Below are 24,572 nucleotides of genomic sequence, written 5' to 3' on the forward strand. Positions count from 1 at the left end.
ACTAAGGCAGCCCCTCAAACTAAGGCAGCCGCTCAAACTAATGCAGACTCTCAAACTAAGGCAGCCGTCAAACTAAGGCAGCCGCTCAAACTAAGGCAGCCTCTCAAATTAAGGGAGCCGCTCAAACTAAGGCAGCCCCTCAAAGTAATGCAGCCCCTCAATCTAAGGCAGCCCCTCATTCTAATGCAACCCCTCAAACTAATGCAGCCCCTCAAACTAAGGCAGCCCCTCTAACTAAGCGAACCCCTCAAACGAAGACATCCCCTCAAACTAAAGCAGTCTCTCAAACTAAATTAGCCACTCAATCTAAGGCAGCCCCACAAACTAAGCCAACCCCTCAAACTGAGGCAGCCCCTCAAAATAATGCAGCCCCTCAAACTAATGCAGACCCTCAATCTTATGCAGCCCCTCAAACTAATGCAGCCACTCAATCAAAGGCAGACTCTCAAACTAATGCAGCCCCTCAATCAAAGGCAGCCCCTCAAACTCAGCCAACCCCTCAAAACAAGGCAGCCCCTCAAACTAAGGCAGACTCTCAAACTAATGCAGCCCCTCAATCGAAGGCAGCCCCTCATTCTAATGCAACCCCTCAAACTAATGCAGCCCCTCAAACTAAGGCAGCCCCTCTAACTAAGCCAACCCCTCAAACTAAGGAATCCCCTTAAACTAAGGCAGACTCTCAAACTATTGCAGCCACTCAATCTAAGGCAGCCCCTCAAACTAAGCCAACCCCTCAAACTAAGACAGCCCCTCAAACTAAGGCAGCCCCTCAAAATAATGCAGCCGCTCAAACAAATGCAGACCCTCAATCTAATGCAGCCCCTCAAACTAAGGCAGCCCCTCAAACTAATGCAGCCCCTCAAACTAATGCAGCCCTCAATCTAAGGCAGCCCATCAAACAAATGCAGCCCCTCAAACTACGTCAGCCCCTCAAACTAAGTCAGCCCCTCAAACTAATGCAGCCACTCAATCAAAGGCAGACTCTCTAACTAATGCAGCCGCACAAACGAAGGCAGCCCCTCAAACCCAGGCAGCCTCTCAAACTAACGCAGCCACTCAATCAAAGGCAAGCTCTCAAACTAATGCAGCCACTCAATCAAAGGCAGCCCCTCAAACTCAGCCAACCACTCAAACTAAGGCAGCCCCTCAAACTAAGGCAGACTCTCAAACTAATGCAGCCCCTTAAAGTAAGGCAGCCCCTCAAACTAAGGGAGCGCCTCAACCAAAGGCAGCCCCTCAAACTAAGGCAGCCACTCTAACTAAGCCAACCCATCAAACTAAGGCATCCCCTCATACTAAGGCAGACTCTCAAACTAATGCAGCCACTCAATCTAAGGCAGCCCCTCAAACAAAGCCAACCCCTCAAACTAAGGCATCCCCTCAAACTAAGGCAGACTCTCAAACTAATGCAGCCCCTCAATCTAAGGCAGCCCCTTAATCTAAGACAGCCCCTCAAACTAATGCAGCCCCTCAAACCAAGGCAGCCGCTCAAACTCAGGCAGCCCCTCAAACTAAGGCAGCCGCTCAAACTAAGGCAGCCCCTCAAACTCAGGCAGCCGCTCAAACTAAGGCAGCCCCTCAAACTGCGACAGCCGCTCAAACTAATGCAGCCCCTCAGTCTAAAGCAGCCCCTCAAACTCAGGCAGCCTCTCAATCTAAGGCAGCCGCTCAAACTAAGGCAGCCCCTCAAACTAAGACAGTCGCTCAAACTAATGCAGCCCCTCAAACTAAGGCAGCCGCTCAAAGTAATGCAGCCCCTCAAACTATGGCAGGCTCTCAAACGAAGGCAGCCCCTCAAACTTAGGCAGCCTATCAAACTAATGCTGCCCCTTAAACTAATGCAGCCCCTCAAACTAATGCAGAACTCTATCTGAGGCAGCCCCTCAAACTAATGCAGCCCCTCAAACTAATGCAGCCCCTCAAACTAATGCAGCACCACAATCTAAGGCAGCCCCTCAAACTAATGTAGCCACTCAAACTAATGCAGCCCCTCAAACTAATGCAGCCCCTCAATCAAAGGCAGCCCTTCAAACTAATGCACCCCCTCAAACTCATGCAGCCCCTCAAACTAATGCAGCCCCTGAATCTGAGGCAGCCCCTCAAACTAATGCAGCCACTAAATCAAAGGCAGACTCTCAAACTAATGCAGTCACTCAATCAAAGGCAGCCCCTCAAACTAAGGCAGCCTCTCAAACTAAGGCAGAATCTCAAACTGACGCTGCCCCTTAAAGTAAGGCAGCCCTACAAACTAAGGGAGCCCCTCAACCAAAGGCAGCCCCTCAAACTAATGCAGCCGCTCAAACTAAGGCAGACACTCAAACTCAGGCAGCCTCTCAAACTAAGGCAGCCGCTGAAACTAAGGCAGCCTGTCAAACTAAGGCAGCCGCTCAAACTAAGGCAGACACTCAAACTAAGGGAGCGCCTCAACCAAAGGCAGCCCCTCAAACTAATGCAGCCGCTCAAATTAAGGCAGCCCCTCAAACTAAGGCAGCCTCTAAAAGTAAGGCAGACCCTCAAACTAAGGCAACCGCTCAAACTAAGGCAGACTCTCAAACTAAGGCAGACACTCAAACTAAGGGAGCGCCTCAACTAAAAGCAGCCCCTCAAACTAATGCAGCCGCTCAATTTAAGGCAGCCCCTCAAACTAATGCAGCCTCTAAAAGTAAGGCAGACCCTCAAACTAAGGCAGCCGCTCAAACTATGGCAGACTCTCAAACGAAGGCAGCCCCACAAACTTAGGTAGCCTATCAAACTAAGGCTGCCCCTTAAACTAATGCAGCCCCTCAAACTAATGCAGAACTCTATCTGAGGCAGCCCCTCAAACTAATGCAGCCCCTCAAACTAATGCAGCCCCTCAAACTAATGCAGCACCACAATCTAAGGCAGCACCACAATCTAAGGCAGCCCCTCAAACTAATGTAGCCACTCAAACTAATGCAGCCCCTCAAACTAATGCAGCCCCTCAATCAAAGGCAGCCCTTCAAACTAATGCACCCCCTCAAACTCATGCAGCCCCTCAAACTAATGCAGCCCCTGAATCTAAGGCAGCCCCTCAAACTAATGCAGCCACTCAATCAAAGGCAGACTCTCAAACTAATGCAGTCACTCAATCAAAGGCAGCCCCTCAAACTAAGGCAGCCCCTCAAACTAAGGCAGACTCTCAAACTGACGCTGCCCCTTAAAGTAAGGCAGCCCTACAAACTAAGGGAGCGCCTCAACCAAAGGCTGCCCCTCAAACTAATGCAGCCGCTCAAACTAAGGCAGCCCCTCAAACTCAGGCAGCCTCTCAAACTAAGGCAGCCGCTGAAACTAAGGCAGCCTGTCAAACTAAGGCAGCCGCTCAAACTAAGGCAGACTCTCAAACTAAGGCTACCCCTCAAACTAAGGCAGCCGCTTAAACTAAGGCAGCCTCTCAAACTAAGGCAGCCTCTCAAACTAAGTCAGCCGCTCAATCCAAGGCAGCCCCTCAAACTAAGGCAGCCCCTCAAACTAAGGCAGCCGCTCAAACTAATGCAGCCCCTCAATCTGAGGCAGCCCCTCAACTAAGGCAGCCGCTCAAAATAAAGCATCCCATCAAACTAATGCACCCCTCAATCTAAGGCAGCCCATCAAACAAATGCAGCCCCTCAAACTACGTCAGCCCCTCAAACTAAGTCAGCCCCTCAAACTAATGCAGCCACTCAATCAAAGGCAGACTCTCAAACTAATGCAGCCGCTCAAAGTAAGGCAGCCCCTCAAACCCAGGCAGCCTCTCAAACTAACGCAGCCGCTCAAAATAAGGCAGCCTGTCAAAGTAAGGCAGACCCTCAAACCAAGGGAGCGCCTCAACCAAAGGCAGCCCCTCAAACTAATGCAGCCGCTCAAATTAAGGCAGCCCCTCATACTAAGGCAGCCTCTAAAAGTAAGGCAGACCCTCAAACTAAGGCAACCGCTCAAACTAAGGCAGACTCTCAAACTAAGGCAGACCCTGAAACTAAGGGAGCGCCTCAACTAAAAGCAGCCCCTCAAACTAATGCAGCCGCTCAAATTAAGGCAGCCCCTCAAACTAATGCAGCCTCTAAAAGTAAGGCAGACCCTCAAACTAAGGCAGCCGCTCAAACTAAGGCAGACTCTCAAACTAAGGCAGCCCCTCAAACTAAGGCAGCCGCTCAAACTAATGCAGACTCTCAAACTAAGGCAGCCGCTCAAACTAAGTCAGCCGCTCAAACTAAGGCAGACTCTCAAATTCAGGCAGCCGCTCAAACTAAGGCAGCCCCTCAAAGTAAGGCAGCCTCTCAAAATAAGGCACTCTTTCAAAGTAATGCAGCCCCTCAATCTAAGGCAGCCCCTCATTCTAATGCAACCCCTCAAACTAATGCAGCCCCTCAAACTGAGGCAGCCCCTCAAACTAAGGCAGCCCCTCTAACTAAGCCAACCCCTCAAACGAAGGCATCCCCTCAAACTAAGGCAGACTCTCAAACTAATGTAGCCACTCAATCTAAGGCAGCCCCTCAAATTAAGCCAAACCCTCAAACTAAGGCAGCCCCTCAAAATAATGCAGCCCCTCAAACTAATGCAGACCCTCAATCTAATGCAGCCCCTCAAACTAATGCAGCCACTCAATCAAAGGCAGACTCTCAAACTAATGCAGCCACTCAATCAAAGGCAGCCCCTCAAACTCAGCCAACCCCTCAAACTAAGGCAGCCCCTCAAACTAAGGCAGACTCTCAAACTAATGCAGCCCCTCAATCGAAGGCAGCCCCTCATTCTAATGCAACCCCTCATACTAAGGCAGCCCCTCTAACTAAGCCAACCCCTCAAACTAAGGAATCCCCTCAAACTAAGGCAGACCCTCAAACTAATGCAGCCACTCAATCAAAGGCAGCCCCTCAAACTCAGCCAACCCCTCAAACTAAGGCAGCCCCTCAAACTAAGGCAGACTCTCAAACTAATGGAGCCCCTCAATCGAAGGCAGCCCCTCAAACTAAGGGAGCGCCTCAACCAAAGGCAGCCCCTCAAACTAAGGCAGCCCCTCAAACTAAGGCAGCCGCTCAAACTAATGCAGACTCTCAAACTAAGGCAGCCGCTCAAACTAAGTCAGCCGCTCAAACTAAGGCAGCCTCTCAAATTAAGGCAGCCGCTCAAACAAAGGCAGCCCCTCAAAGTAAGGCAGCCTCTCAAAATAAGGCACTCCCTCAAAGTAATGCAGCCCCTCAAACTAAGGCAGCCCCTCATTCTAATGCAACCCCTCAAACTAATGCAGCCCCTCAAACTGAGGCAGCCCCTCAAACTAAGGCAGCCCCTCTAACTAAGCCAACCCCTCAAACGAAGGCATCCCCTCAAACTAAGGCAGACTCTCAAACTAATGTAGCCACTCAATCTAAGGCAGCCCCTCAAATTAAGCCAAACCCTCAAACTAAGGCAGCCCCTCAAAATAATGCAGCCCCTCAAACTAATGCAGACCCTCAATCTAATGCAGCCCCTCAAACTAATGCAGCCACTCAATCAAAGGCAGACTCTCAAACTAATGCAGCCACTCAATCAAAGGCAGCCCCTCAAACTCAGCCAACCCCTCAAACTAAGGCAGCCCCTCAAACTAAGGCAGACTCTCAAACTAATGCAGCCCCTCAATCGAAGGCAGCCCCTCATTCTAATGCAACCCCTCATACTAAGGCAGCCCCTCTAACTAAGCCAACCCCTCAAACTAAGGAATCCCCTCAAACTAAGGCAGACCCTCAAACTAATGCAGCCACTCAATCAAAGGCAGCCCCTCAAACTCAGCCAACCCCTCAAACTAAGGCAGCCCCTCAAACTAAGGCAGACTCTCAAACTAATGGAGCCCCTCAATCGAAGGCAGCCCCTCAAACTAAGGGAGCGCCTCAACCAAAGGCAGCCCCTCAAACTAAGGCAGCCCCTCAAACAAAGCCAACCCCTCAAACTAAGGCATCCCCTCAAACTAAGGCAGACTCTCAAACTAATGCAGCCCCTCAATCTAAGTCTGCCCCTTAATCTAAGACAGCCCCTCAAACTAATGCAGCCCCTCAAACCAATTCAGCCCCTCAAACCAATTCAGCCCCTCAAACTAAGGCAGCCGCTCAAACAAAGGCAGCCCCTCAAACTAAGGCAGCCCCTCAAACTAAGGCAGCCCCTCAAACTGAGACAGCCGCTCAAACTAATGCAGCCCCTCAGTCTAAAGCAGCCACTCATACTCAGGCAGCCTCTCAATCTAAGGCAGCCGCTCATACTAAGGCAGCCCCTCAAACTAAGACAGTCGCTCAAACTAATGCAGCACCTCAAACTAAGGCAGCCGCTCAAATTGAGGCAGCCCCTCAAACTATGGCAGTCTCTCAAACGAAGGCAGCCCCTCAAACTTCGGCAGCCTCTCAAACTAGGCTGCCCCTCAAAATAATGCAGCCGCTCAAACTAATGCAGCCCCTCAAACTAATGCAGCACCACAATCTAAGGCAGCCCCTCAAACTAATGTAGCCACTCAAACTAATGCAGCCCCTCAAACTAATGCAGCCCCTCAATCAAAGGCAGCCCTTCAAACTAATGCACCCCCTCAAACTCATGCAGCCCCTCAAACTAATGCAGCCCCTGAATCTGAGGCAGCCCCTCAAACTAATGCAGCCACTAAATCAAAGGCAGACTCTCAAACTAATGCAGTCACTCAATCAAAGGCAGCCCCTCAAACTAAGGCAGCCTCTCAAACTAAGGCAGAATCTCAAACTGACGCTGCCCCTTAAAGTAAGGCAGCCCTACAAACTAAGGGAGCCCCTCAACCAAAGGCAGCCCCTCAAACTAATGCAGCCGCTCAAACTAAGGCAGACACTCAAACTCAGGCAGCCTCTCAAACTAAGGCAGCCGCTGAAACTAAGGCAGCCTGTCAAACTAAGGCAGCCGCTCAAACTAAGGCAGACACTCAAACTAAGGGAGCGCCTCAACCAAAGGCAGCCCCTCAAACTAATGCAGCCGCTCAAATTAAGGCAGCCCCTCAAACTAAGGCAGCCTCTAAAAGTAAGGCAGACCCTCAAACTAAGGCAACCGCTCAAACTAAGGCAGACTCTCAAACTAAGGCAGACACTCAAACTAAGGGAGCGCCTCAACTAAAAGCAGCCCCTCAAACTAATGCAGCCGCTCAATTTAAGGCAGCCCCTCAAACTAATGCAGCCTCTAAAAGTAAGGCAGACCCTCAAACTAAGGCAGCCGCTCAAACTATGGCAGACTCTCAAACGAAGGCAGCCCCTCAAACTTAGGCAGCCTATCAAACTAAGGCTGCCCCTTAAACTAATGCAGCCCCTCAAACTAATGCAGAACTCTATCTGAGGCAGCCCCTCAAACTAATGCAGCCCCTCAAACTAATGCAGCCCCTCAAACTAATGCAGCACCACAATCTAAGGCAGCACCACAATCTAAGGCAGCCCCTCAAACTAATGTAGCCACTCAATCTAATGCAGCCACTCATTCAAAGGCAGCCCCTCAAACTCAGCCAACCCCTCAAACTAAGGCAGCCCCTCAAACTAAGGCAGACTCTCAAACTAATGCAGCCCCTCAATCGAAGGCAGCCCCTCATTCTAATGCAACCCCTCATACTAAGGCAGCCCCTCTAACTAAGCCAACCCCTCAAACTAAGGAATCCCCTCAAACTAAGGCAGACCCTCAAACTAATGCAGCCACTCAATCAAAGGCAGCCCCTCAAACTCAGCCAACCCCTCAAACTAAGGCAGCCCCTCAAACTAAGGCAGACTCTCAAACTAATGGAGCCCCTCAATCGAAGGCAGCCCCTCAAACTAAGGGAGCGCCTCAACCAAAGGCAGCCCCTCAAACTAAGGCAGCCCCTCAAACAAAGCCAACCCCTCAAACTAAGGCATCCCCTCATACTAAGGCAGACTCTCAAACTAATGCAGCCCCTCAATCTAAGTCTGCCCCTTAATCTAAGACAGCCCCTCAAACTAATGCAGCCCCTCAAACCAATTCAGCCCCTCAAACCAATTCAGCCCCTCAAACTAAGGCAGCCGCTCAAACAAAGGCAGCCCCTCAAACTAAGGCAGCCCCTCAAACTAAGGCAGCCCCTCAAACTGAGACAGCCGCTCAAACTAATGCAGCCCCTCAGTCTAAAGCAGCCACTCATACTCAGGCAGCCTCTCAATCTAAGGCAGCCGCTCATACTAAGGCAGCCCCTCAAACTAAGACAGTCGCTCAAACTAATGCAGCACCTCAAACTAAGGCAGCCGCTCAAATTGAGGCAGCCCCTCAAACTATGGCAGTCTCTCAAACGAAGGCAGCCCCTCAAACTTCGGCAGCCTCTCAAACTAGGCTGCCCCTCAAAATAATGCAGCCCCTCAAACTAATGCAGCCCCTCAAACTAATGCAGCACCACAATCTAAGGCAGCCCCTCAAACTAATGTAGCCACTCAAACTAATGCAGCCCCTCAAACTAATGCAGCCCCTCAATCAAAGGCAGCCCTTCAAACTAATGCACCCCCTCAAACTCATGCAGCCCCTCAAACTAATGCAGCCCCTGAATCTGAGGCAGCCCCTCAAACTAATGCAGCCACTAAATCAAAGGCAGACTCTCAAACTAATGCAGTCACTCAATCAAAGGCAGCCCCTCAAACTAAGGCAGCCTCTCAAACTAAGGCAGAATCTCAAACTGACGCTGCCCCTTAAAGTAAGGCAGCCCTACAAACTAAGGGAGCCCCTCAACCAAAGGCAGCCCCTCAAACTAATGCAGCCGCTCAAACTAAGGCAGACACTCAAACTCAGGCAGCCTCTCAAACTAAGGCAGCCGCTGAAACTAAGGCAGCCTGTCAAACTAAGGCAGCCGCTCAAACTAAGGCAGACACTCAAACTAAGGGAGCGCCTCAACCAAAGGCAGCCCCTCAAACTAATGCAGCCGCTCAAATTAAGGCAGCCCCTCAAACTAAGGCAGCCTCTAAAAGTAAGGCAGACCCTCAAACTAAGGCAACCGCTCAAACTAAGGCAGACTCTCAAACTAAGGCAGACACTCAAACTAAGGGAGCGCCTCAACTAAAAGCAGCCCCTCAAACTAATGCAGCCGCTCAATTTAAGGCAGCCCCTCAAACTAATGCAGCCTCTAAAAGTAAGGCAGACCCTCAAACTAAGGCAGCCGCTCAAACTATGGCAGACTCTCAAACGAAGGCAGCCCCTCAAACTTAGGCAGCCTATCAAACTAAGGCTGCCCCTTAAACTAATGCAGCCCCTCAAACTAATGCAGAACTCTATCTGAGGCAGCCCCTCAAACTAATGCAGCCCCTCAAACTAATGCAGCCCCTCAAACTAATGCAGCACCACAATCTAAGGCAGCACCACAATCTAAGGCAGCCCCTCAAACTAATGTAGCCACTCAAACTAATGCAGCCCCTCAAACTAATGCAGCCCCTCAATTAAAGGCAGCCCTTCAAACTAATGCACCCCCTCAAACTCATGCAGCCCCTCAAACTAATGCAGCCCCTGAATCTAAGGCAGCCCCTCAAACTAATGCAGCCACTCAATCAAAGGCAGACTCTCAAACTAATGCAGTCACTCAATCAAAGGCAGCCCCTCAAACTAAGGCAGCCCCTCAAACTAAGGCAGACTCTCAAACTGACGCTGCCCCTTAAAGTAAGGCAGCCCTACAAACTAAGGGAGCGCCTCAACCAAAGGCTGCCCCTCAAACTAATGCAGCCGCTCAAACTAAGGCAGCCCCTCAATCTCAGGCAGCCTCTCAAACTAAGGCAGCCGCTGAAACTAAGGCAGCCTGTCAAACTAAGGCAGCCGCTCAAACTAAGGCAGACTCTCAAACTAAGGCTACCCCTCAAACTAAGGCAGCCGCTTAAACTAAGGCAGCCTCTCAAACTAAGGCAGCCTCTCAAACTAAGTCAGCCGCTCAATCCAAGGCAGCCCCTCAAACTAAGGCAGCCCCTCAAACTAAGGCAGCCGCTCAAACTAATGCAGCCCCTCAATCTGAGGCAGCCCCTCAACTAAGGCAGCCGCTCAAAATAAAGCATCCCATCAAACTAATGCACCCCTCAATCTAAGGCAGCCCATCAAACAAATGCAGCCCCTCAAACTACGTCAGCCCCTCAAACTAAGTCAGCCCCTCAAACTAATGCAGCCACTCAATCAAAGGCAGACTCTCAAACTAATGCAGCCGCTCAAAGTAAGGCAGCCCCTCAAACCCAGGCAGCCTCTCAAACTAACGCAGCCGCTCAAAATAAGGCAGCCTGTCAAAGTAAGGCAGACCCTCAAACCAAGGGAGCGCCTCAACCAAAGGCAGCCCCTCAAACTAATGCAGCCGCTCAAATTAAGGCAGCCCCTCATACTAAGGCAGCCTCTAAAAGTAAGGCAGACCCTCAAACTAAGGCAACCGCTCAAACTAAGGCAGACTCTCAAACTAAGGCAGACCCTGAAACTAAGGGAGCGCCTCAACTAAAAGCAGCCCCTCAAACTAATGCAGCCGCTCAAATTAAGGCAGCCCCTCAAACTAATGCAGCCTCTAAAAGTAAGGCAGACCCTCAAACTAAGGCAGCCGCTCAAACTAAGGCAGACTCTCAAACTAAGGCAGCCCCTCAAACTAAGGCAGCCGCTCAAACTAATGCAGACTCTCAAACTAAGGCAGCCGCTCAAACTAAGTCAGCCGCTCAAACTAAGGCAGACTCTCAAATTCAGGCAGCCGCTCAAACTAAGGCAGCCCCTCAAAGTAAGGCAGCCTCTCAAAATAAGGCACTCTTTCAAAGTAATGCAGCCCCTCAATCTAAGGCAGCCCCTCATTCTAATGCAACCCCTCAAACTAATGCAGCCCCTCAAACTGAGGCAGCCCCTCAAACTAAGGCAGCCCCTCTAACTAAGCCAACCCCTCAAACGAAGGCATCCCCTCAAACTAAGGCAGACTCTCAAACTAATGTAGCCACTCAATCTAAGGCAGCCCCTCAAATTAAGCCAAACCCTCAAACTAAGGCAGCCCCTCAAAATAATGCAGCCCCTCAAACTAATGCAGACCCTCAATCTAATGCAGCCCCTCAAACTAATGCAGCCACTCAATCAAAGGCAGACTCTCAAACTAATGCAGCCACTCAATCAAAGGCAGCCCCTCAAACTCAGCCAACCCCTCAAACTAAGGCAGCCCCTCAAACTAAGGCAGACTCTCAAACTAATGCAGCCCCTCAATCGAAGGCAGCCCCTCATTCTAATGCAACCCCTCATACTAAGGCAGCCCCTCTAACTAAGCCAACCCCTCAAACTAAGGAATCCCCTCAAACTAAGGCAGACCCTCAAACTAATGCAGCCACTCAATCAAAGGCAGCCCCTCAAACTCAGCCAACCCCTCAAACTAAGGCAGCCCCTCAAACTAAGGCAGACTCTCAAACTAATGGAGCCCCTCAATCGAAGGCAGCCCCTCAAACTAAGGGAGCGCCTCAACCAAAGGCAGCCCCTCAAACTAAGGCAGCCCCTCAAACTAAGGCAGCCGCTCAAACTAATGCAGACTCTCAAACTAAGGCAGCCGCTCAAACTAAGTCAGCCGCTCAAACTAAGGCAGCCTCTCAAATTAAGGCAGCCGCTCAAACAAAGGCAGCCCCTCAAAGTAAGGCAAACTCTCAAAATAAGGCACTCCCTCAAAGTAATGCAGCCCCTCAAACTAAGGCAGCCCCTCATTCTAATGCAACCCCTCAAACTAATGCAGCCCCTCAAACTGAGGCAGCCCCTCAAACTAAGGCAGCCCCTCTAACTAAGCCAACCCCTCAAACGAAGGCATCCCCTCAAACTAAGGCAGACTCTCAAACTAATGTAGCCACTCAATCTAAGGCAGCCCCTCAAATTAAGCCAAACCCTCAAACTAAGGCAGCCCCTCAAAATAATGCAGCCCCTCAAACTAATGCAGACCCTCAATCTAATGCAGCCCCTCAAACTAATGCAGCCACTCAATCAAAGGCAGACTCTCAAACTAATGCAGCCACTCAATCAAAGGCAGCCCCTCAAACTCAGCCAACCCCTCAAACTAAGGCAGCCCCTCAAACTAAGGCAGACTCTCAAACTAATGCAGCCCCTCAATCGAAGGCAGCCCCTCATTCTAATGCAACCCCTCATACTAAGGCAGCCCCTCTAACTAAGCCAACCCCTCAAACTAAGGAATCCCCTCAAACTAAGGCAGACCCTCAAACTAATGCAGCCACTCAATCAAAGGCAGCCCCTCAAACTCAGCCAACCCCTCAAACTAAGGCAGCCCCTCAAACTAAGGCAGACTCTCAAACTAATGGAGCCCCTCAATCGAAGGCAGCCCCTCAAACTAAGGGAGCGCCTCAACCAAAGGCAGCCCCTCAAACTAAGGCAGCCCCTCAAACAAAGCCAACCCCTCAAACTAAGGCATCCCCTCAAACTAAGGCAGACTCTCAAACTAATGCAGCCCCTCAATCTAAGTCTGCCCCTTAATCTAAGACAGCCCCTCAAACTAATGCAGCCCCTCAAACCAATTCAGCCCCTCAAACCAATTCAGCCCCTCAAACTAAGGCAGCCGCTCAAACAAAGGCAGCCCCTCAAACTAAGGCAGCCCCTCAAACTAAGGCAGCCCCTCAAACTGAGACAGCCGCTCAAACTAATGCAGCCCCTCAGTCTAAAGCAGCCACTCATACTCAGGCAGCCTCTCAATCTAAGGCAGCCGCTCATACTAAGGCAGCCCCTCAAACTAAGACAGTCGCTCAAACTAATGCAGCACCTCAAACTAAGGCAGCCGCTCAAATTGAGGCAGCCCCTCAAACTATGGCAGTCTCTCAAACGAAGGCAGCCCCTCAAACTTCGGCAGCCTCTCAAACTAGGCTGCCCCTCAAAATAATGCAGCCCCTCAAACTAATGCAGAACTCTACCTAAGGCAGCCCCTCAAACTAAGGCAGCCCCTCAAACTAATGCAGCCCCTCAAACTAATGCAGCCCCTCAAACTAATGCAGCCCCTCAATCAAAGGCAGCCCCTCAAACTAATGCAGCCACTCAATCAAAGGCATTCTCTCAAACTAATGCAGCCACTCAATCAAACGCAGCCGCTCAAACTAAGGCAGACTCTCAAACTAAGGCAGCCTCTCAAACTAAGTCAGTCGCTCAAACTAATGCAGCCCCTCAATCTAAGGCAGCCCCTCAACTAAGGCAGCCGCTCAAAATAAAGCATCCCATCAAACTAATGCAGCCCCTCAAACTAAGGCAGCCCCTCAAACTAAGGCAGCCCCTCAAACTAATGCAGCCCCTCAAACTAATGCAGCCTTCAATCTAAGGCAGCCCATCATCACAAATGCAGCCCCTCAAACTACGTCAGCCCCTCAAACTAAGTCAGCCCCTCAAACTAATGCAGCCACTCAATCAAAGGCAGACTCTCTAACTAATGCAGCCGCACAAACGAAGGCAGCCCCTCAAACCCAGGCAGCCTCTCAAACTAACGCAGCCGCTCAAACTAAGGCAGCCTCTAAAAGTAAGGCAGACCCTCAAACTAAGGCAGCCGCTCAATCTAAGGCAGACTCTCAAACTAAGGCAGACCCTCAAACTAAGGGAGCGCCTCAACTAAAAGCAGCCCCTCAAACTAATGCAGCCGCTCAAATTAAGGCAGCCCCTCAAACTAATGCAGCCTCTAAAAGTAAGGCAGACCCTCAAACTAAGGCAGCCGCTCAAACTAAGTCAGCCGCTCAAACTAAGGCAGCCTCTCAAATTAAGGCAGCCGCTCAAACAAAGGCAGCCCCTCAAAGTAAGGCAGCCTCTCAAAATAAGGCACTCCCTCAAAGTAATGCAGCCCCTCAAACTAAGGCAGCCCCTCATTCTAATGCAACCCCTCAAACTAATGCAGCCCCTCAAACTGAGGCAGCCCCTCAAACTAAGGCAGCCCCTCTAACTAAGCCAACCCCTCAAACGAAGGCATCCCCTCAAACTAAGGCAGACTCTCAAACTAATGTAGCCACTCAATCTAAGGCAGCCCCTCAAATTAAGCCAAACCCTCAAACTAAGGCAGCCCCTCAAAATAATGCAGCCCCTCAAACTAATGCAGACCCTCAATCTAATGCAGCCCCTCAAACTAATGCAGCCACTCAATCAAAGGCAGACTCTCAAACTAATGCAGCCACTCAATCAAAGGCAGCCCCTCAAACTCAGCCAACCCCTCAAACTAAGGCAGCCCCTCAAACTAAGGCAGACTCTCAAACTAATGCAGCCCCTCAATCGAAGGCAGCCCCTCATTCTAATGCAACCCCTCATACTAAGGCAGCCCCTCTAACTAAGCCAACCCCTCAAACTAAGGAATCCCCTCAAACTAAGGCAGACCCTCAAACTAATGCAGCCACTCAATCAAAGGCAGCCCCTCAAACTCAGCCAACCCCTCAAACTAAGGCAGCCCCTCAAACTAAGGCAGACTCTCAAACTAATGGAGCCCCTCAATCGAAGGCAGCCCCTCACACTAAGGGAGCGCCTCAACCAAAGGCAGCCCCTCAAACTAAGGCAGCCCCTCAAACAAAGCCAACCCCTCAAACTAAGGCATCCCCTCAAACTAAGGCAGACTCTCAAACTAATGCAGCCCCTCAATCTAAGTCTGCCCCTTAATCTAAGACAGCCCCTCAAACTAATGCAGCCCCTCAAACCAATTCAGCCCCTCAAACCAATTCAGCCCCTCAAACTAAGGCAGCCGCTCAAACAAAGGCAGCCCCTCAAACTGAGACAGCCGCTCAAACTAATGCAGCCCCTCAGTCTAAAGCAGCCACTCAAACTCAGGCAGCCTCTCAATCTAAGGCAGCCGCTCATACTAAGGCAGCCCCTCAAACTAAGACAGTCGCTCAAACTAATGCAGCACCTCAAACTAAGGCAGCCGCTCAAATTGAGGCAGCCCCTCAAACTATGGCAGTCTCTCAAACGAAGGCAGCCCCTCAAACTTCGGCAGCCTCTCAAACTAGGCTGCCCCTCAAAATAATGCAGCCCCTCAAACTAATGCAGAACTCTACCTAAGGCAGCCCCTCAACCTAAGGCAGCCCCTCAAACTAATGCAGCCCCTCAAACTAATGCAGCCCCTCAAACTAATGTAGCCCCTCAATCAAAGGCAGCCCCTCAAACTAATGCAGCCACTCAATCAAAGGCATTCTCTCAAACTAATGCAGCCACTCAATCAAACGCAGCCGCTCAAACTAAGGCAGACTCTCAAACTAAGGCAGCCTCTCAAACTAAGGCAGCCCATCATCACAAATGCAGCCCCTCAAACTACGTCAGCCCCTCAAACTAAGTCAGCCCCTCAAACTAATGCAGCCACTCAATCAAAGGCAGACTCTCTAACTAATGCAGCCGCACAAACGAAGGCAGCCCCTCAAACCCAGGCAGCCTCTCAAACTAACGCAGCCGCTCAAACTAAGGCAGCCTCTAAAAGTAAGGCAGACCCTCAACTAAGGCAGCCGCTCAAAATAAAGCATCCCATCAAACTAATGCAGCCCCTCAAACTAAGGCAGCCCCTCAAACTAAGGCAGCCCCTCAAACTAATGCAGCCCCTCAAACTAATGCAGCCTTCAATCTAAGGCAGCCCATCATCACAAATGCAGCCCCTCAAACTACGTCAGCCCCTCAAACTAAGTCAGCCCCTCAAACTAATGCAGCCACTCAATCAAAGGCAGACTCTCTAACTAATGCAGCCGCACAAACGAAGGCAGCCCCTCAAACCCAGGCAGCCTCTCAAACTAACGCAGCCGCTCAAACTAAGGCAGCCTCTAAAAGTAAGGCAGACCCTCAAACTAAGGCAGCCGCTCAATCTAAGGCAGACTCTCAAACTAAGGCAGACCCTCAAACTAAGGGAGCGCCTCAACTAAAAGCAGCCCCTCAAACTAATGCAGCCGCTCAAATTAAGGCAGCCCCTCAAACTAATGCAGCCTCTAAAAGTAAGGCAGACCCTCAAATTAAGGCAGCCGCTCAAACTAAGGCAGACTCTCAAACTAAGGCAGCCCCTCAAACTAAGGCAGCCGCTCAAACTAATGCAGACTCTCAAACTAAGGCAGCTGTCAAACTAAGGCAGCCGCTCAAACTAAGGCAGTCTCTCAAATTAAGGGAGCCGCTCAAACTAAGGCAGCCCCTCAAAGTAATGCAGCCCCTCAATCTAAGGCAGCCCCTCATTCTAATGCAACCCCTCAAACTAATGTAGCCCCTCAAACTAAAGCAGACTCTCAAACTAAAGCAGCCACTCAATCTCAGGCAGCCCCACAAACTAAGCCAACCCCTCAAACTAAGGCAGCCCCTCAAAATAATGCAGCCGCTCAAACTAATGCAGACCCTCAATCTAATGCAGCCCCTCAAACTAATGCAGCCACTCAATCAAAGGCAGACTCTCAAACTAATGCAGCCCCTCAATCAAAGGCAGCCCCTCAAACTCAGCCAACCCCTCAAAGTAAGGCAGCCCCTAAAACTAAGGAAGACTCTCAAACTAATGCAGCCCCTCAATCGAAGGCAGCCCCTCATTCTAATGCAACCCCTCAAACTAATGCAGCCCCTCAAACTAAGGCAGCCCCTCAAATTAAGCCAACCCCTCAAACTAAGAAATCCCCTCAAACTAAGGCAGACTCTCAAACTATTGCAGCCACTCAATCTAAGGCAGCCCCTCAAACTAAGCCAACCCCTCAAACTAAGACAGCCCCTCAAACTAAGGCAGCCCCTCAAAATAATGCAGCCGCTCAAACAAATGCAGACCCTCAATCTAATGCAGCCCCTCAAACTAAGGCAGCCCCTCAAACTAATGCAGCCCTCAATCTAAGGCAGCCCATCAAACAAATGCAGCCCCTCAAACTACGTCAGCCCCTCAAACTAAGTCAGCCCCTCAAACTAATGCAGCCACTCAATCAAAGGCAGACTCTCAAACTAATGCAGCCGCACAAACGAAGGCAGCCCCTCTTCCCCAGGCAGCCTCTCAAACTAACGCAGCCGCTCAAACTAAGGCAGCCTCTAAAAGTAAGGCAGACCCTCAAACTAAGGCAGCCGCTCAAACTAAGGCAGACTCTCAAACTAAGGCAGACCCTCAAACTAAGGGAGCGCCTCAACTAAAAGCAGCCAATCAAACTAATGCAGCCGCTCAATTTCAGGCAGCCCCTCAAACTAATGCAGCATCTAAAAGTAAGGCAGATCCTCAAATTAAGGCAGCCGCTCAAACTAAGGCAGACTCTCATACTAAGGCAGCCCCTCAAACTAAGGCAGCCGCTCAAACTAATGCAGACTCTCAAACTAAGGCAGCCGTCAAACTAAGGCAGCCGCTCAAACTAAGGCAGCCTCTCAAATTAAGGGAGACGCTCAAACTGAGGCAGCCCCTCAAAGGAAGGCAGCCTCTCAAACTAAGGCACTTCCTCAAAGTAATGCAGCCCCTCAATCTAAGGCAGCCCCTCATTCTAATGCAACCCCTCAAACTAATGCAGCACCTCAAACTAAGGCAGCCCCTCTAACTAAGCCAAACCCTCAAACGAAGGCATCCCCTCAAACTAAAGCAGACTCTCAAACTAATGCAGCCACTCAATCTAAGGCAGCCCCACAAACTAAGCCAACCCCTCAAACTAAGGCAGCCCCTCAAAATAATGCAGCCCCTCAAACTAATGCAGACCCTCAATCTAATGCAGCCCCTGAAACTAATGCTGCCACTCAATCAAAGGCAGACTCTCAAACTAATGCAGCCCCTCAATCAAAGGCAGCCCCTCAAACTCAGCCAACCCCTCAAAGTAAGGCAGCCCCTCAAACTAAGGCAGACTCTCAAACTAATGCAGCCCCTCAATCGATGGCAGCCCCTCATTCTAATGCAACCACTCAAACTAATGCAGCCCCTCAAACTCAGGCAGCCCCTCTAACTAAGCCAACCCCTCAAACTAAGGAATCCCCTCAAACTAAGGCAGACTCACAAGCTAATGCAGCCACTCAATCTAAGGCAGCCCCTCAAACTAAGCCAACCCCTCAAACTAAGACAGCCCCTCAAACTAAGGCAGCCCCTCAAAATAATGCAGCCGCTCAAACAAATGCAGAACCTCAATCAAAGGCAAGCTCTCAAACTAATGCAGACACTCAAACAAAGGCAGCTCCACAAACTCAGCCAACCACTCAAACTGAGGCAGCCCCTCAAACTAAGGCAGACTCTCAAACTAATGCAGCCCCTTAAATTAAGGCAGCCCCTCAAACTAAGGGAGCGCCTCAACCAAAGGCAGCCCCTCAAACTAAGGCAGCCCCTCTAACAAAGCCAACCCAACAAACTAAGGCATCCCCTCATATTAAGGCAGACTCTCAAACTAATGCAGCCACTCAAAGTAAGGCAGCCTCTCAAACTAAGGCACTCCCTCAAAGTAATGCAGCCCCTCAATCTAAGGCAGCCCCTCATTCTAATGCAACCCCTCAAACTAATGCAGCCCCTCAAACTAATGCAGCCCCTCAAACTAAGGCAGCCCCACTAACTAAGCCAACCCCTCAAACGAAGGCATCCCCTCAAACTAAAGCAGAGTCTCAAACTAATGCAGCCACTCAATCTAAGGCAGCCCCACAAACTAAGCCAACCCCTCAAACTAAGGCAGCCCCTCAAAAGAATGCAGCCCCTCAAACTAATGCAGACCCTCAATCTAATGCAGCCCCTCAAACTAATGCAGCCACTCAATCAAAGGCAGACTCTCAAACTAATGCAGCCCCTCAATCAAAGGCAGCCCATCAAACTCAGCCAACCCCTCAAACTAAGGCAGCCCCTCAAACTAAGGCAGACTCTCAAACTAATGCAGCCCCTCAATCGAAGGCAGCCCCTCATTCTAATGCAACCCCTCAAACTAATGCAGCCCCTCAAACTAAGGCAGCCCCTCAAACTAAGCCAACCCCTCAAACTAAGGAATCCCCTCAAACTAAGGCAGACTCTCAAACTAATGCAGCCACTCAATCTAAGGCAGCCCCTCAAACGAAGCCAACCCCTCAAACTAAGACAGACCCTCAAACTAAGGCAGCCCCTCAAAATAATGCAGCCCCTCAAACAAATGCAGATCCTCAATCTAATGCAGCCCCTCAAACTAATGCAGCCACACAATCAAAGGCAAGCTCTCAAACTAATGCAGCCACTCAATCGAAGGCAGCCCCTCAAACTCAGCCAACCACTCAAACTAAGGCAGCCCCTCAAACTATGGCAGACTCTCAAACTAATGCAGCCCCTTAAAGTAAGGCAGCCTCTCAAACTAAGGGAGCGCCTCAACCAAAGGCAGCCCCTCAAACTAAGGCAGCCCCTCTAACTAAGCCAAACCATCAAACTAAGGCTCCCCCTCATATTAAGGCAGACTCTCAAACTAATGCAGCCACTCAATCTCAGGCAGCCCCTCAAACAAAGCCAAACCCTCAAACTAAGGCATCCCCTCAAACTAAGGTAGACTCTCAAACTAATGCAGCCCCTCAATCTAAGACAGCCCCTCAAACTAATGCAGACCCTCAAACCAAGGCAGCCGCTCAAATTAAGGCAGCCCCTCAAACTAAGGCAGCCGCTCAAACTAAGGCAGCTCCTCAAACTCAGGCAGCCGCTCAAACTAAGGCATCCCCTCAAACTGAGACAGCCGCTCAAACTAATGCAGCCCCTCAGTCTAAAGCAGCCCCTCAAACTCAGGCAGCCTCTCAATCTAAGGCAGCCGCTCAAACTAAGGCAGCCCCTCAAACTAAGACAGTCGCTCAAACTAATGCAGCCCCTCAAACTAAGGCAGCCGCTCAAATTAAGGCAGCCCCTCAAACTATGGCAGACTCTCAAACGAAGGCAGCCACTCAAACTTAGGCAGCCTCTCAAACTAAGGCTGCCCCTTAAACTAATGCAGCCCCTCAAACTAATGCAGAACTCTACCTGAGGCAGCCCCTCAAACTAAGGCAGCCCCTCAAACTAATGCAGCCCCTCAAACTAATGCAGCCCCTCAAACTAATTGAGCCCCTCAAACTAATGCAGCCCCTCAATCTAAGGCAGCCCCTCAAACTAATGTACCCACTCAAACCAATGCAGCCCCTCAAACTAATGCAGCCCCTCAATCTAAGGCAGCCCCTCAAACTAATGCAGCCACTCAATCAAAGGCAGACTCTCAAACTAATGCAGCCACTCAATCAAAGGCAGCCCCTCAAACTAAGGCAGCCCCTCAAACTAAGGCAGACTCTCAAACTGACGCTGCCCCTTAAAGTAAGGCAGCCCTACAAACTAAGGGAGCGCCTCAACAAAAGGCAGCCCCTCAAACTAATGCAGCCGCTCAAACTAAGGCAGCCCCTCAAACTCAGGCAGCCTCTCAAACCAAGGCAGCCGCTGAAACTAAGGCAGCCTGTCAAACCAAGGCAGCCGCTCAAACTAAGGAAGACTCTCAAACTAAGGCAACCCCTCAAACTAAGGCAGCCGCTCAAACTCAGGCAGGCTCTCAAACTAAGGCAGCCTCTCAAACTAAGTCAGCCGCTCAATCTAAGGCAGCCCCTTAAACTAAGGCAGACCCTCAAACTAAGGCAGACCCTCAAACTAAGGCAGCCCCTCAATCTGAGGCAGCCCCTCAAACTAAGGCAGACTCTCAAACTAATGCAGCCCCTTAAAGTAAGGCAGCCCCTCAAACTAAGGGAGCGCCTCATCCAAAGGCAGCCCCTCAAACTAAGGCAGCCAGTGGCGCAGTGGTTAGCACCGCAGCCTCACAGCTCCAGGGACCCGGGTTCGATTCCGGGTACTGCCTGTGTGGAGTTTGCAAGTTCTCCCTGTGTCTGCGTGGGTTTTCTCCGGGTGCTCCGGTTTCCTCCCACAAGCCAAAAGACTTGCAGGTTGATAGGTAAATTGGCCGTTATAAATTGTCACCAGTATAGGTAGGTGGTAGGGAAATATAGGGATAGGTGGGGATGTTTGGGAATATGGGATTAGTGTAGGATTAGTATAAATGGGTGGTTGATGTTCGGCACAGACTCGGTGGGCCGAAGGGCCTGTTTCAGTGCTGTATCTCTAATCTAATCTAATCAGCCCCTCTAACAAAGCCAACCCATCAAACTAAGGCATCCCCTCATATTAAGGCAGACTCTCAAACTAATGCAGCCACTCAAAGTAAGGCAGCCTCTCAAACTAAGGCATTCCCTCAAAGTAATGCAGCCCCTCAATCTAAGGCAGCCCCTCATTCTAATGCAACCCCTCAAACTAATGCAGCCCCTCAAACTAATGCAGCCCCTCAAACTAAGGCAGCCCCACTAACTAAGCCAACCCCTCAAACGAAGGCATCCCCTCAAACTAAAGCAGAGTCTCAAACTAATGCAGCCACTCAATCTAAGGCAGCCCCTCAAAATAATGCAGCCCCTCAAACTAATGCAGACCCTCAATCTAATGCAGCCCCTCAAACTAATGCAGCCACTCAATCAAAGGCAGACTCTCAAACTAATGCAGCCCCTCAATCAAAGGCAGCCCCTCAAACTCAGCCAACCCCTCAAACTAAGGCAGCCCCTCAAACTAAGGCAGACTCTCAAACTAATGCAGCCCCTCAATCGAAGGCAGCCCCTCATTCTAATGCAACCCCTCAAACTAATGCAGCCCCTCAAACTAAGGCAGCCCCTCAAACTAAGCCAACCCCTCAAACTAAGGAATCCCCTCAAACTAAGGCAGACTCTCAAACTAATGCAGCCACTCAATCTAAGGCAGCCCCTCAAACGAAGCCAACCCCTCAAACTAAGACAGCCCCTCAAACTAAGGCAGCCACTCAAAATAATGCAGCCCCTCAAACAAATGCAGATCCTCAATCTAATGCAGCCCCTCAAACTAATGCAGCCACACAATCAAAGGCAAGCTCTCAAACTAATGCAGCCACTCAATCAAAGGCAGCCCCTCAAACTCAGCCAACCACTCAAACTAAGGCAGCCCCTCAAACTATGGCAGACTCTCAAACTAATGCAGCCCCTTAAAGTAAGGCAGCCTCTCAAACTAAGGGAGCGCCTCAACCAAAGGCAGCCCCTCAAACTAAGGCAGCCCCTCTAACTAAGCCAACCCATCAAACTAAAGCATCCCCTCATATTAAGGCAGACTCTCAAACTAATGCAGCCACTCAATCTCAGGCAGCCCCTCAAACAAAGCCAACCCCTCAAACTAAGGCATCCCCTCAAACTAAGGTAGACTCTCAAACTAATGCAGCCCCTCAATCTAAGACAGCCCCTCAAACTAATGCAGACCCTCAAACCAAGGCAGCCGCTCAAATTAAGGCAGCCCCTCAAACTAAGGCAGCCGCTCAAACTAAGGCAGCTCCTCAAACTCAGGCAGCCGCTCAAACTAAGGCACACCCTCAAACTGAGACAGCCGCTCAAACTAATGCAGCCCCTCAGTCTAAAGCAGCCCCTCAAACTCAGGCAGCCTCTCAATCTAAGGCAGCCGCTCAAACTAAGGCAGCCCCTCAAACTAAGACAGTCGCTCAAACTAATGCAGCCCCTCAAACTAAGGCAGCCGCTCAAATTAAGGCAGCCCCTCAAACTATGGCAGACTCTCAAACGAAGGCAGCCACTCAAACTTAGGCAGCCTCTCAAACTAAGGCTGCCCCTTAAACTAATGCAGCCCCTCAAACTAATGCAGAACTCTACCTGAGGCAGCCCCTCAAACTAAGGCAGCCCCTCAAACTAATGCAGCCCCTCAAACCAATGCAGCCCCTCAAACTAATGCAGACCCTCAATCTAAGGCAGCCCCTAAAACTAATGCAGCCACTCAATCAAAGGCAGACTCTCAAACTAATGCAGCCACTCAATCAAAGGCAGCCCCTCAAACTAAGGCAGCCCCTCAAACTAAGGCAGACAATCAAACTGACGCTGCCCCTTAAAGTAAGGCAGCCCTACAAACTAAGGGAGCGCCTCAACAAAAGGCAGCCCCTGAAACTAATGCAGCCGCTCAAACTAAGGCAGCCCCTCAAACTCAGGCAGCCTCTCAAACCAAGGCAGCCGCTGAAACTAAGGCAGCCTGTCAAAACAAGGCAGCCGCTCAAACTAAGGAAGACTCTCAAACTAAGGCAACCCCTCAAACTAAGGCAGCCGCTCAAACTCAGGCAGGCTCTCAAACTAAGGCAGCCTCTCAAACTAAGTCAGCCGCTCAATCTAAGGCAGCCCCTTAAACTAAGGCAGACCCTCAAACTAAGGCAGCCCCTCAACTCAGGCAGCCGCTCAAAATAAAGCATCCCATCAAACTAATGCAGCCCCTCAAACTAAGGCAGCCCCTCAAACTAAGGCAGCCCTCAATCTAAGGCAGCTCATCAAACAAATGCAGCCCCTGAAACTACGTCAGCCCCTCAAACTAAGTCAGCCCCTCAAACTAATGCAGCCTCTCAAACTAATGCAGCCCCTCAATCAAAGGCAGACTCTCAAACTAATGCAGCCGCTCAAACTAAGGCAGCCCCTCAAACCCAGGCAGCCTCTCAAACTAACGCAGCCGGTCAAAATAATGCAGCCTGTCAAAGTAAGGCAGACCCTCAAACTAAGGGAGCGCCTCAACCAAAGGCAGCCCCTCAAACCAATGCAGCCGCTCAAATTAAGGCAGCCACTCAAACTAAGGCAACCTCTAAAAGTAAGGCAGACCCTCAAACTAAGGCAGCCGCTCAAACTAAGGCAGACTCTCAAACTAAGGCAGACCCTCAAACTAAGGGAGCGCCTCAACTAAAAGCAGCCACTCAAACTAATGCAGCCGCTCAAATTAAGGCAGCCCCTCAAACTAATGCAGCCTCTAAAAGTAAGGCAGACCCTCAAACTAAGGCAGCCGCTCAAACTAAGGCAGACTCTCAAACTAAGGCAGCCCCTCAATCTAAGGCAGCCGCTCAAACTAATGCAGACTCTCAAACTAAGGGAGCCGTTCAAGCTAAGGCAGCCCCTCAAACTAAGGCAGCCGCACAAACTGATGCAGACTCTCAAACTAAGGCAGCCGCTCAAACTAAGGCAGCCGCTCAAACTAAGGCAGCCCCTCAAAGTAAGGCAGCCTCTCAAACTAAGGCACTCCCTCAAAGTAATGTAGCCCCTCAATAAAAGGCAGCCCCTCATTCTAATGCAACCCCTCAAACTAATGCAGCCCCTCACAGTAAGGCAGCCCCTCTAACTAAGCCAACCCCTCAAACGAAGGCATCCCCTCAAACTAAGGCAGACTCTCAAACTAATGCAGCCACTCAATCTAAGGCAGCCCCTCAAACTAAGCCAACCCCTCAAACTAAGGCAGCCCCTCAAACTAAGGCAGCCGCTCAAACTAAGGCAGACTCTCAAACTAAGGCAGCCTCTCAAACTAAGTCAGCCGCTCAATCTAAGGCAGCCCCTCAAACTAAGGCAGCCCCACAAACTAAGGCAGCCGCTCAAAATAAAGCATCCCATCAAACTAATGCAGCCCCTCAAACTAAGGCAGACCCTCAAACTAAAGCAGCCCCTCAAACTAATGCAGCCCTCAATCTAAGGCAGCCCATCAAACAAATGCAGCCCCTCAACTAAGGCCGCCGCTCAAACTAAGTCAGCCCCTCAAACTAATGCAGCCACTCAATCAAAGGCAGACTCTCAAACTAATGCAGCCGCTCAAACGAAGGCAGCCCCTCAAACCCAGGCAGCCTCTTAAACTAACGCAGCCGCTCAAACTAAGGCAGCCTCTCAAAGTAAGGCAGAACCTCAAACTA

This window comes from Heterodontus francisci, unplaced genomic scaffold, assembly GCF_036365525.1.
Source record: "Heterodontus francisci isolate sHetFra1 unplaced genomic scaffold, sHetFra1.hap1 HAP1_SCAFFOLD_66, whole genome shotgun sequence".
Classification (NCBI taxonomy): domain Eukaryota; kingdom Metazoa; phylum Chordata; class Chondrichthyes; order Heterodontiformes; family Heterodontidae; genus Heterodontus; species Heterodontus francisci.